Source organism: Mobula hypostoma, chromosome 11, assembly GCF_963921235.1.
Source record: "Mobula hypostoma chromosome 11, sMobHyp1.1, whole genome shotgun sequence".
Taxonomy (NCBI): Eukaryota; Metazoa; Chordata; class Chondrichthyes; order Myliobatiformes; family Myliobatidae; genus Mobula; species Mobula hypostoma.
In genome coordinates, this window is record NC_086107.1 from 85,943,438 (window position 1) to 85,956,688 (window position 13,251).

Consider the following 13,251-nt stretch of genomic DNA (forward strand, 5'->3'; position numbering starts at 1 on the left):
TTCTAACACACATCAAAGTTGCTGGTGTATGCAGCAGGCCAGACAGCATCTCCAGGAAGAGGTACAGTCGATGTTTCGGGCCAAGACCCTTCGTCAGGACCAAATTCTACTTCATGGTTTCCCTTGTGTACCTAACACCAACCCTTTGCAGAATTTAATGCTGCTCTAATATACCACAAAAAGATCAATGTAGGGTTATAGACCTAGCTGATCCATGTGGAAATCAAATAGCTCTAGTATCACTTAAATAATTCTAGTCTACATTTATCCCTCAACTGCAGAACTGGTAAGCTTGCAGTAGCTGTTTCAGGGTGCTTGTGTGTAAATTAATCTCAAAACGTATAGCAATCTCATGCTGCAAGATAACTTGGGCAGGGGGGAGACAAGGCTGAGGTCATGGTTTTTAAAATGACACTTCCAGTGAGTACTGCTGTCTCAATTTTAAATAAAGAAATCTTTAGATAGCTTATGCGCTAATTTGTTAAAACTGGCATTATAAATAGATGTGAAAATCTTACTTGGATTTCCTATGACTCTTGTCGGTGGGTTTATGAAGCTAGACGTACAGATTAATGAGGAACATGGATAAGCTTAGCTCAAAATGTGAGACTTAGCTCTCCTGAGCCAACAGACACACATTGGGAGGGGTTGCCAGTGGGAAATCTTTCACGGAACAAACCATTGAAGTTTTTTGTTTGTCTATTCATGATCTCCCACCTGTAAACAACTCAAAAATACACAATTTAGTTCTCAGCTGTACTTAGAGGGCAGCACTCTTCTTTGGTCACATGGTTAAAAGCCTGTTCTAGAGAGCCAAGGGTTTGTTCGGGTGACCATTGACCTAGATAGCCATAAATACTGCACTCCAGCCACGTTCTCTTCCTGGGATGTTTCCAGCAGCTGAGCTGGGCCATTTATAACCTTGGTGTTAAGTGATAAGATATTTTATTCCACTTTTCTCCCCCTCACTAAAATGCCTGTTCCCACTATCTCCTCTCCTCGACCTCCTGAGGCTGTACCCTGATTTGCACCCTTGTTATCTCTAGACTCGACTCCTGATTTACAGTGCATCCTCTGTAAACTTGAGCAGTCCAAGCACAGCTGACAACATAGAGCATTACAGCACAGTACTGGTCCTTCAGCTCACGATGTTATGCCGACTTTATAACCAACTCTTAAGATCAACCTAACCCTTCCTTCCTATGTAGCCCTCCATTTTTCTGTCATCCATTTGCCTATCTAAGAGTATCTTCAATGTATCTGCCTCTACCACCACCTTTGGCAAGGCTTACTGTGCACCCACCACTCTCCTCCCAACACATTAAAGTTATACCCCCCTGTATTAGCTATGTCTACCCTGGGGGAAGAAAGACTCTGGCTGACTATTCTATCAATGCCTCTTATCATCATGTACACCTCCATCAAGTCACCTCTCCAAAGAGAAAAGCCTGAGCTCGCTCAGCCTAGGTTGAGATAAATTTTGAGACTCCTACACTGGCTGCACCTTCAAATTCCCATTGTTCTTAATCCATTTGAAGAATCCCTTCTCCATCTTCATCTTCTGCAATCTCTTACGACCCTGCAAATTTTCTAGCACTCCATGTAACTCCTAAATTGGGCTCTTACAATTTCTCACATTCTGTCATTAGAAACATAGTCCCTAAGTTCTGGAATTCCCTCCTAAGTCCATTGGCCAAGTCTTTGCTCATCGGTAATCCTTATTTGGTGTCACATTTGTTTCATGATGTGGGTGCTCAAGTTGTTTCCTTAAGGGCTCTACATACATAGCATTGGAGAAGGAAGGAAGGTGAGCTTATAGAAGAAGAGATTCTGCAGAAGCTGGAAGAACTCAACAGTACTAAACAGGATCTATGGAGAAGAATAAACAGCCGGCATTTCAGACTGAGACTTTTCATCAGAGCTGGAAAGGAAGGAGTAAGAAGCCATAATAATAAAGTGAGGACAGGGAAAGGAGTACAAGCTAGAAAGTGACAGCTGAAACCAGGTAAGGGGGGAGCTGATTGGTAGAAAAGGTAAAGGGCTGAAGAAGAATGAATCTGATGGGGGAGGAGGAGGGGGCACCCAAGGGAGGTAACAGCCAGGTAAGAAGAGAAGGGGTAAAGGGAGCCAGAGCAGGGAAGGGGAGAAATTACCCAAAGTTAGAGAAATTGATGTTCATGCTGTCAGGCTGGACGCTACCCAGACAGAATACGAGGTGTTCCTCCTCCAACCTGAGAGTGGCCTCATCATGGCAGTAGAGGAGGATGAGGACCAACATGTCAGAATAGGAATGGGGATTGGAATTTAAATGGTTGCCCCCTGGAAAATCCTGCTCATTATGGATAGAGCAAAGGTGCTCGCTCCATCCGCCTTACAAATGCTGGGACCAGTCTAGGCTAGCTCTCCCCAAAAGCAAAGCAGTTAATCTATCATCCTCTATATCCCTCTCTTTACCTCCGACAGGTATTTATGTAACTTCTGGAGACGCTGATGAATTTAACCATGCCTGGCTGAGCAATTTGCAGAAAATCGTCTTTCCTCATGTTATTCCTGTCTTTTCTCTGCCATTTACCCTAGACATAAGTTCAGTGGCCACTTTATTAGGTACAGCAGGTGCCTAATAAAGGGCCACTAAATGCATTTCTATATCCTCATAGTCTTCAGCTGCTGTAGCCTATCCACTTCAAGGTTCAACGTCTTGTGCGTTCAGAAATGTTCTGCACGCCACTGTTGTATAGCTTGATTATTTGAGTTACTGTCACTTTCATGTTGGCTTGAACCAGTCTGGCCGTCCTCCTCTGACCTCTCTCATTAACAAGGCATTTTCGCCCATAAAGTTGCCGCTCACTATTCTCTGTAAACTCGAGAAACTGATGTGCATGAAAGTCGCAGGAGAACAACAGATTCTGGATGCTCAAATCACCCCAGCCTGCAGCAACAATCATTCCACGATCAAAATCACTCAGATCACATTTCTTCCACATTCTGATGTTTGGACTGAACTTCTTGACCATGTCTGTGTGTTTTTATGCATGGAAAGAAGATCTAGTGCTTTCCACACATAAAAGAATAAACTCTTTCTCGGGCTTCCAGCCAGGTAAAGTATCAATTTGATTACGTGTTTTGATGACAAACTCCGCCATCTTCATCAGTGTTAAAATGGTCTTATACCTCGACAATAACGGCCACCATCACGCCTCCCAACATAGAGCGGTTCTTACTACTTTATTAACTGTATGAAAACTATTTCGGACTCAGAAAATCTCCACGAGGAAATAAGACCATTACACGCGACGTTCTTACAGAATGGCTACAAGGAGAAGGGAATCAATCGGACCCTTAAAAAACCGACAGAAAAAAAACACAGGAAACCCAACAAAGAGAAACCCGTCGCTACTGCACATCTGCCCTATATTTCTATGGTTTCTGAAAGATCATCAGGATCCTGAAGAAATACTGGATTAATACCATCCACAAACCCATAAGGAAGCTCAAATCACAGTTTATGCAGGTCAAAGATGACCTGGGACTCAGGACAGCTGGCGTTTACAGAATTCCTTGTGAATGCACAGCAGCGTGTAACAGCCAGACAGGACGTATGGTGGAAACATGCATCAAGGAGCACAGGAGGCATATCCGTTTGGGTTACCCAGAGAAATTGGCGGTAGCAGAACATCACATTTGTAATGGCCATAGGATTGACTTCGACAGTGCCATACCAATGGCTTTTGACACTGCATGGTAAAGGAAGCCATTGAAATAGAACTAGAGAAAAAGAATTTTGACAAAGACAAAGGTCTCGCTCTAAGTAGGAACTGGAATTCGGTTGTAAGGTAGGAGAGCAGAAAACTGATTGGATGAGGACTAACCAAAAGGGACAGACGACAGGGGTTTATGTACTACTGGACTAGATATGCCCAGGCATCATCTCTGATAAAGATGGCAGAGTTTGTCATTGAAGTGTTAGCTAAAATCGATACTAATACCCGGCTGGAAGCCTGAGAAGTGGTCATTCATTTATGCATTGAGTTGCTGCCACGTACTATATATTTGCATTAATATGTAGGTGTACATAATAAAGTAGCCACAGGATGAATGTCCTTAACCCATGTTAACTTTCTTTTGCTGGAGATGTATTGCCTGATCTTGTATTTTCCATTTTTATTTATTTGCTGCATCTAGTGTTTTTATTTACTTGTGTCCTAAAAGAGTTGTATTTACAATTTTCAGCTGCCATTTATATAATGCACCGCCATGTAGAGTGGGAGGGTTTAACATCCAGCTAAACTATTAGTGTCTTGTTTATTTCTTGTATGAATTTTAGAACTTTAGTGTGTCAGAAAAACATTCTCTCCTAGAGGGAAAGCACAGAAGTCCAGAATTGAAAAACATGTAATTTTTTTGTTTTTTTTAATTCACACACAGTAAACAGGTTTCCCCATGCAAGACTGAATTTTTCCGAATATGTGTCTCCAATGTTGCAGATGTAGTTCAATGGAAGAATGTGTACTTCGCATGTATGAGGTCCCAGGTTCAATCCCTGGCATCTGCATGGTGGGGATCCACACAGCAGATATTGTAATGCTATTACAGTGCCAGTGACCTGTGAACAGCAAGAACCTGAAATGAAGAGTCCTTGAAAGTGTGTCTATAGGTTGTGGGAACAGTCCAGTGATGGGGCAAGGGAAATTATCACCTCTGGTCTTCTCCTTGTAACTTTTGATGCCTTTACTAGTCAAGAACCTATCAACCTCTGCCTTAAAAATACTCAGTGACTTGACCTCCGCAGCCATCTGTGGCAATGAAATCCATACATTCGCCACCCTCTGGCTAAAGAAATTCCTCCTCATCTCTGTTCTAAAGCGATGTCCTACTGTTCTGAAGCTGGTCCTAGACTTTCCCTCTATTGGAAACATCCTCTTCACATCAACTTTTTTTAGGCTTTTAAATGTTCAGTAGGTTTCAATGGGTTAGCCCCTCATTCTTCTAAATCCCAGAGAGCAGAGGCACAGACCCATCAAATGGTCGTCAATCATTAACCTTTTCATTGCTTCAATCATTCTTGCAAACCTCCTTTGGACCCTCTCCAATGCCAGCACATTGTTTCTTAGAAATGGGGCCCAAAACTGTTCACTCCAAGTGTGGTTAGACCAATGCCTTATAAACCCTCAGCATTACATCCTTTAATATTCTAGTCCTCTTGAAATAAATGGTAATATTGAATTTGCCCATCTCAACCTGCAAATTAAGCTTTAGGAATTCCTGCACAAGGACTCCCAAGTTGCTTTGCACCTCTGATTTTGGAATTTGCTTCCCAATAGTCTAACAGAGGGCAGGGCCTTTAGCCACAAGTCTGTGTTGATCATGTTGCCAATTTAAACTGGTGCTATCTGCCCACATCTGGTCTATCTCCCTCTATTCATAGAAACATAGAAACATAGAAAATAGGTGCAGGAGTAGGCCATTCGGCCCTTCGAGCCTGCACCGCCATTTATTATGATCATGGCTGATCATCCAACTCAGAACCCCGCCCCAGTCTTCCCTCCATACCCCCTGACCCCTGTAGCCACAAGGGCCATATCTAACTCCCTCTTAAACATAGCCAATGAACTGGCCTCAACAGTTTGCTGTGGCAGAGAATTCCACAGATTCACCACTCTCTGTGTGAAGAAGTTTTTCCTAATCTCGGTCCTAAAAGGCTTCCCTTCTATCCTCAAACTGTGACCCCTCATTCTGGAAACGTTCTATTCCCTGCTGTTGATGTAAAATGCCTCTTAAGCATTGCTTTCGTACCAGTTTCTGTCATTTTCCCAGAGAATTCCAGGCACCCACCACTCTGTATAGTTTATAAAGGTATGATGTGACTTCTCATCTTTTAGACTTAGCACCCTCACCAATGATGGCACATGAAGCGTTTACATCTTATCTGCATGTGTGCCATCTTCAGGGAGCTGTGGACTTGCAAGGCCTAAATTCATCTATACATCAATGCTCCTAAATTCATCTATATATCAATGCTCCTAAGTTCATCTATACATCAATGCTCCTCAGCTTCCTGCCATTTATTGTATACTTTGCATTTTACCTCCTTAAGTGCAACACCCCAAAATTGTCAAAAAAAATCTGTCATTTCTCTGCCCATACTTCCAAGTGGTCTGGATCCTCCTTGCAATCCACATTTTCAATTTGGTTTTTTGCAAACAATCTAATCAGACCACTTCAATTTCTGTCCAAAGTGTATATATGGCACACAAGAATTCCCAGCACTAATACTTGTGGAACACCACTGGTCACAGTGATAGTAGTGTGATCATTCGAATCGAGTACGATGTTCTCCTAAGGGTTGTCTATTGATAGGTCCTCAGGTGACGGTAGAGGCTGATCCAGGATCCACATATTCTGGTGCAGTGTAGACACGAGTAATTGGTGGTTGTAGTCAGTGGATGGGTCTTTTGGTTGTTCAGTCTCTCCTTTCTCAGCTGCTGCTTGTTTTCTGCGGAGGTCACTCCCATGAAGTGCAATTCCCCCTTGAACAGATTTCCTCTAGGTGTATCTATTGAGTGCAATGTCTTCCCAGTTTTTAGATGTAATGTTGGATTTCTTCAGGCTGATTTTAATGTTATCTTTGAAACTTTGCCTTTGCCTGCCAGGGATTCGCTGACTTCCCTTTAACTGGGAGTAAAAGGATCTGTTTGGTGATGCATGAGCTAGGCATTCGGATGAGATGACCTGCCATCGGAGTCCACCTCCGGTCAGAAAAACACCCCTCCACCTCTACATTCTGTCGTCAGTGATCAAGCTAATTTTGAGTCCAATATACCAAGCCTCCACGTTCTTTAGGACAGATGTAACACAAGAATTGGAAGATTAGCTTTATTCGTCACATGCACATCGAAGCATACAATCGTCTGGGTCAATGACCAACACCGTATGAATGTGTGGTGGAGGCAGTCTGCGAATGTCACCATGTGCCTGGCATTTTCATAGCTTTTTCACAACCAACTAGCCTTTATATCTTTGGAATGTGGGAGGAAACCCATGCAGTCAATGGGAGAACATACAAACTTTTACAGACAGCAGCGGGAATTGAACCCAGGTTGCTAATGTAAAATGATACCACACTGCCCCTAAAGTTTGACAACTAATTTCAAACAGAAAGGTAGAGGTCATTGGGCCTTGGACAATTGAAGATGTAATTCCCAATACCAGAGCAATCAAATTTGAAGATCAGGAGGCCAAAATGAGAGCAGCACTTCTATTTCTGGATTTGCAATGCTCCAGGGGATACAAAGTTTGGGAGTCATGAAATATTTGAAACAAACAAAGAGAAACTATTATCAAGGCATTTCTGAACCAGGAGCTATGACTAAACATCGAGTGCATGTTAGGGCATTGACAGAAATCTTTTGGATGAACTATTGTTTACAGAGTGAGCAAGGACAAAGTAAATTTATTATCGAAGTATATGTCACCATGAGTTTCATTTTAGAAACATAGAAACATAGAAAATAGGTGCAGGAGTAGGCCATTCGGCCCTTCGAGCCTGCACCGCTATTTATTATGATCATGGCTGATCCTCCAACTCAGAACCCCGCCCCAGCCTTCCCTCCATACCCCCTGACCCCCGTAGCCACAAGGGCCATATCTAACACCCTCTTAAATATAGCCAATGAACTGGCCTCAACTGTTTCCTGTGGCAGAGAATTCCACAGATTCACCACTCTCTGTGTGAAGAAGTTTTTCCTAATCTCGGTCCCCTCTATCCTCAAACTGTGGCCCCTCGTTCTGGACTTCCCCAACATCGGGAACAATCTTCCTGCATCTAGCCTGTCCAATCCCTTTAGGATCTTATACGTTTCAATCAGATCCCCCCTCAATCTTCTAAATTCCAACGAGTACAAGCCCAGTTCATCCAGTCTTTCTTCATATGAAAGTCCTGCCATCCCAGGAATCAATCTGGTGAACCTTCTTTGTACTCCCTCTATGGCAAGGATGTCTTTCCTCAGATTAGGGGACCAAAACTGCACACAATACTCCAGGTGTGGTCTCACCAAGGCCTTGTACAACTGCAGTAGTACCTCCCTGCTCCTGTACTCGAATCCTCTCGCTATAAATGCCAGCATACCATTCGCCTTTTTCACCGCCTGCTGTACCTGCATGCCCACTTTCAATGACTGGTGTATAATGACACCCAGGTCTCGTTGCACCTCCCCTTTTCCTAATCGGCCACCATTCAGATAATAATCTGTTTTCCTATTTTTGCCACCAAAGTGGATAACTTCACATTTATCCACATTAAACTGCATCTGCCATGAATTTGCCCACTCACCCAACCTATCCAAGTCACCCTGCATCCTCTTAGCATCCTCCTCACAGCTAACACTGCCACCCAGCTTCGTGTCATCCGCAAACTTGGAGATGCTGCATTTAATTCCCTCATCCAAGTCATTAATATATATTGTAAACAACTGGGGTCCCAGCACTGAGCCTTGCGGTACCCCACTAGTCACCGCCTGCCATTCTGAAAAGTTCCCGTTTATTCCCACTCTTTGCTTCCTGTCTGCTAACCAATTCTCCACCCACACCAATACCTTACCCCCAATACCGTGTGCTTTAAGTTTGCACACTAATCTCCTGTGTGGGACCTTGTCAAAAGCCTTTTGAAAATCCAAATATACCACATCCACTGGTTCTCCCCTATCCACTCTACTAGTTACATCCTCAAAAAATTCTATGAGATTCGTCAGACATGATTTTCCTTTCACAAATCCATGCTGACTTTGTCCGATCATTTCACCGCTTTCCAAATGTGCTGTTATCACATCCTTGATAACTGACTCCAGCAGTTTCCCCACCACCGACGTTAGGCTAACCGGTCTATAATTCCCCAGTTTCTCTCTCCCTCCTTTTTTAAAAAGTGGAGTTACATTAACCACCCTCCAATCCTCAGGAACTAGTCCAGAATCTAACGAGTTTTGAAAAATTATCACTAATGCATCCACTATTTCTTGGGCTACTTCCTTAAGCACTCTGGGATGCAGACCATCTGGCCCTGGGGATTTATCTGCCTTCAATCCCTTCAATTTACCTAACACCACTTCCCTACTAACATGTATTCTGCTCAGTTCCTCCATCTCACTGGACCCTCTGTCCCCTACTATTTCTGGAAGATTATTTATGTCCTCCTTAGTGAAGACAGAACCAAAGTAATTATTCAATTGGTCTGCCATGTCCTTGCTCCCCATAGTCAATTCACCTGTTTCTGTCTGCAGGGGACCTACATTTGTCTTTACCAGTCTTTTCCTTTTTACATATCTATAAAAGCTTTTACAGTCCATTTTTATGTTCCCTGCCAGTTTTCTCTCATAATCTTTTTCCCCTTCCTAATTAAGCCCTTTGTCCTCCTCTGCTGAACTCTGAATTTCTCCCAGTCCTCAGGTGAGCCACTTTCTCTGGCTAATTTGTATGCTTCTTCTTTGGAATTGATACTATCCCTAATTTCCCTTGTCAGCCACGGGTGCACTACCTTCCTTGATTTATTTTTTTGCCAAACTGGGATGAACAATTGTTGTAATTCATCCATGCAACCTTTAAATGCTTGCCATTGCATATCCACCGTCAATCCTTTAAGTGTCATTTGCCAGTGTATCTTAGCTAATTCACGTCTCATACCTTCAAAGTTACCCCTCTTTAAGTTCAGAACCTTTGTTTCTGAATTAACTATGTCACTCTCCATCTTAATGAAGAATTCCACCATATTATGGTCACTCTTACCCAAGGGGCCTCTCAGGACAAGATCGCTAATTAACCCTTCCTCATTGCTCAAAACCCAGTCCAGAATAGCCTGCTCTCTAGTTGGTTCCTCGACGTGTTGGTTCAAAAAACCATCCCGCATACATTCCAAGAAATCCTCTTCCTCAGCACCTTTACCAATTTGGTTCACCCAATCTACATGTAGATTGAAGTCACCCATTATAACTGCTGTTCCTTTATTGCACACATTTCTAATTTCCTGTTTAATACCATCTCTGACCTCACTACTACTGTTAGGTGGCCTGTACACAACTCCCACCAGCGTCTTCTGCCCCTTAGTGTTACGCAGCTCTACCCATATCGATTCCACATCTTCCCGGCTTATGTCCTTCCTTTCTATTGCGTTAATCTCTTACAGATTTTCTTACAGATATTTACAGGAAAATAAAGAAGTACAATAGAATTTATAAAGAACTGTACAGAACAAAGACTGACAAAAAACAATGAAGGAAAATTGTACAAATGAAAAAATAATACTGAAAATAAGAGCTGTAGTGTCCTTGACAGTGAATCTGTAGGTTGTGGAATCAGTTCAGCGATGGGGTGAGTGAAGTTATCCATGCTGATTCAGGAGCCTGATGGTCATAAGGTAGTAACTGTCCCTGAACCTCCTGCTGTGGGACCTAAGGCTCCTGGCTCCTGTATATCCTGCCCGGTGGTAGTAGCAAGAAGAGACCATAGCATGAATGGTGGGGTCCTTGATGATGGATGCTGCTTTCTTGTGGCCACCAAGAGTGTAGGAATAGTAGTGTTTGGAGATTAGAGGTGGATGAAGGTTCATCTTTGGATCAACTGAGGTGCATGTGGGATTAGGCATTGTTCCAGAGGAATGAAAGGTTCTTGGCAAGTAGGATTAAGGTGAATCCCAAGGCATTCCATACATACATCAAGAGTAAAAAGATAACTAGGGAGAGGGTAGGACCACTCAAGGATAAAGGGAGCAACATTTACTTGGATGCAGAGCATCCAAGTGAGTGAGGTACTTAATGAGTACTTTGCTTCAGTATTTACCAAGGAAAAGGATATGGAGGACCAGGAGATCAGTGTTGAGTGTATAAATACGTTAGGGAATTTAGAGATCAAGGAGGAGGAAGTGTTGGGCCTCCTAATGAGTATTAAGGTGGATGTCCCCAGAGCCTGATGGGATTTACCACAGGTTATTGAAGGAGGCAAGAGACAAGATTGCTGGGCCCTTGACCAATATCTTTATGTCCTCTCTAGTCATAGGCGAGGTCCCGGAGAACTAGCCAGTGGCTAATGTTGTATCTCTATTTAAGTAGGGGACAAGGGAAAATCCCAGGAACTATTGACAAGTGATTCTCACATCAATTATAGGGAAATTGCTGGAGAAAATTCTTATGAATAAGATATATGAGCATTTGGAAACCCATGGCATAATTAGGGAGAGTCAGCATGGCTTTGTGCGTGGCTGGTCGTGTCTTACCAACTTGACTGAGATTTTTGACAAAGTGACGAGAGAGATGGATGAGAGTAAGGCAGTGGATGTTGTCTGCATGGATTTTAGTAAGGCGTTTGACAAAGTCCTTCATAGGAGGTTAATCCAGAAGATAAAAATTCATGGGATCTGTGAAAATTAGCTGCTTGGATTCAGAACTGACTTGAGCAGGGAAGACAGAGGGTAGTGGTTGAAGGGACTTATTTGAGCTAGAGGTCTGTAATTAGTGGAGTTCTGCCGGGATCTGTGCTGGGACTCTGCTGTTTGTGATGTATATAAATGATCTGGATGAAAATGTAGACAGGCAGTTAGTAAATTTGTGAGTAATACCAAGATTGGTGGAGTTGTGGATAGTGCAGAAGACTGGCAAAAAATTCAGTGCAATATAGATCAGTTGCAGAAATGGCAGATGGAGGTTAACTGAGAAAAATGTGAGGTACTTCACCTTGGTAGGGCAAATGCAAGGAGGCAGTACTGTTATGTGGTCAGCAACAATGAATATAGAATTGAGTCAGGTTTTATAAACACACAAACATTTATTAAACTCTTCTCAACAATAGTAAAAAGTAAACAAATGACTAACTTAACCGGAAGTTAACCGCTATACAGCAATTTAACAAGCAGCCGAACTCTGGAACAGTTCTTAAAGTGGTAAATTCGAAAGTCCAAGTGATTTATACAGTCAGTAAGGAGGACTTCTCTGAGAACTGATTTCTTTGAAGACAAGACGTTACTGCTGATCCCAGCCGAGAGATGCCTTGTCCAAAGGATTCAGGACAAAGGAAAAAAAATGGCTTACAGGAACTGACCTTCCTTCCTGGAGAGTGAACACTGCACAAACCTTCCTGATCTTGCAGGGGTTATCTCAGATGCAGGCCACTATTCCTGAATGAAGATTCAATAAGGTCGATCCTTTATAAAACCACTGAATGACACCAACTTTACTCAATCCTTCGGTTTCCCGTACTTTGGTAAGGTCTTCACTCTCCAATACTAGACTGTAAAGGTAAAACAAAAGTACAACAAACAAGAACTAGCAGCGATTGGCGAAACTGCCGGCACAACGTGTTTGTACCTTACAATAGAAAGTAAAAACTCCACTTTAAAATGAAACTGTGTCATGAGACAAATATGCTGCAAAACTAACTAACGAACTGACGAGCTAACTGCGTGACATCAGGGGTTTCCCCTTATATACCTGTTGGAATATGCCATCACATGACCTCACACCAGCAGGAAAATTACATCATGTGACCTCACAAGATACTCAATTACATCATTGACATAAGTCAGTCACAAGATACCCACGGGGTATGTAAAAGTACATTGTTAAGGGCAAAGGGCCAAGATCCTTAACAGTGTTGCTGAACAGAGAGATGTTGGGATCCAAGTTCATAGTTCCTTGTAAGTGGCTACACAGATTGATAGGGTGGTTAAGAAAGCTTATGGAATGTTTGTTTATATTTGTCAAGGCATTGAGTTCAAAAGTCAGTAGTTTAGGTTGCAATTTTATAAAACTCTGGTGAGGCCACCTCTGGCATATTGCATACAGTTCTGGCTGCCCCTCTATAGGAAGGAAGTTGAGGCTTTGGAGAGGGTGCTAAAGAGGTTTACCAGGATGCTGCCTGGTTTAGAGGGCATGTGCTCTCCGGAGAAGTTGGATGAACTTGGGTTGTTTTCTCTGGAGCGTCGGAAGCTGAGGGGAGATCTGATACATGTTTATAAGATTATGAGAGACATAGACAGAGTAGACAGGGAATATCTGTTTCTCAAGGTTGAAGTGTCTAATATCAGAGGGTATGCATTGAAGGTGAGAGGGGGAGTAGGTTCAAGGGGGGTGTGAGGGGTAAGCTTTTTACTCAGTAAGTTACAGATGCCTGGAATGCACTGCCTGGTATGGTGGCAGAGGCTTTTGAGAGACATTAGATAGGCACATGGATGTAAGGAAGATGGAGGGATAGAGACATAGTGTAGGTAGGAGG

The 13,251-nt window shown here is 42.9% G+C and overlaps 1 non-coding gene across 1 annotated transcript; it reads left to right on the forward strand.

Moving 5' to 3' along the window:
* The first annotated feature begins 4,480 nt into the window (after positions 1-4,480).
* On the forward strand, positions 4,481-4,552 carry trnaa-cgc (transfer RNA alanine (anticodon CGC)). Its single transcript has one exon. It is a non-coding gene; the product is annotated as a tRNA-Ala (tRNA).
* The last annotated feature ends 8,699 nt before the right edge of the window (positions 4,553-13,251 follow it).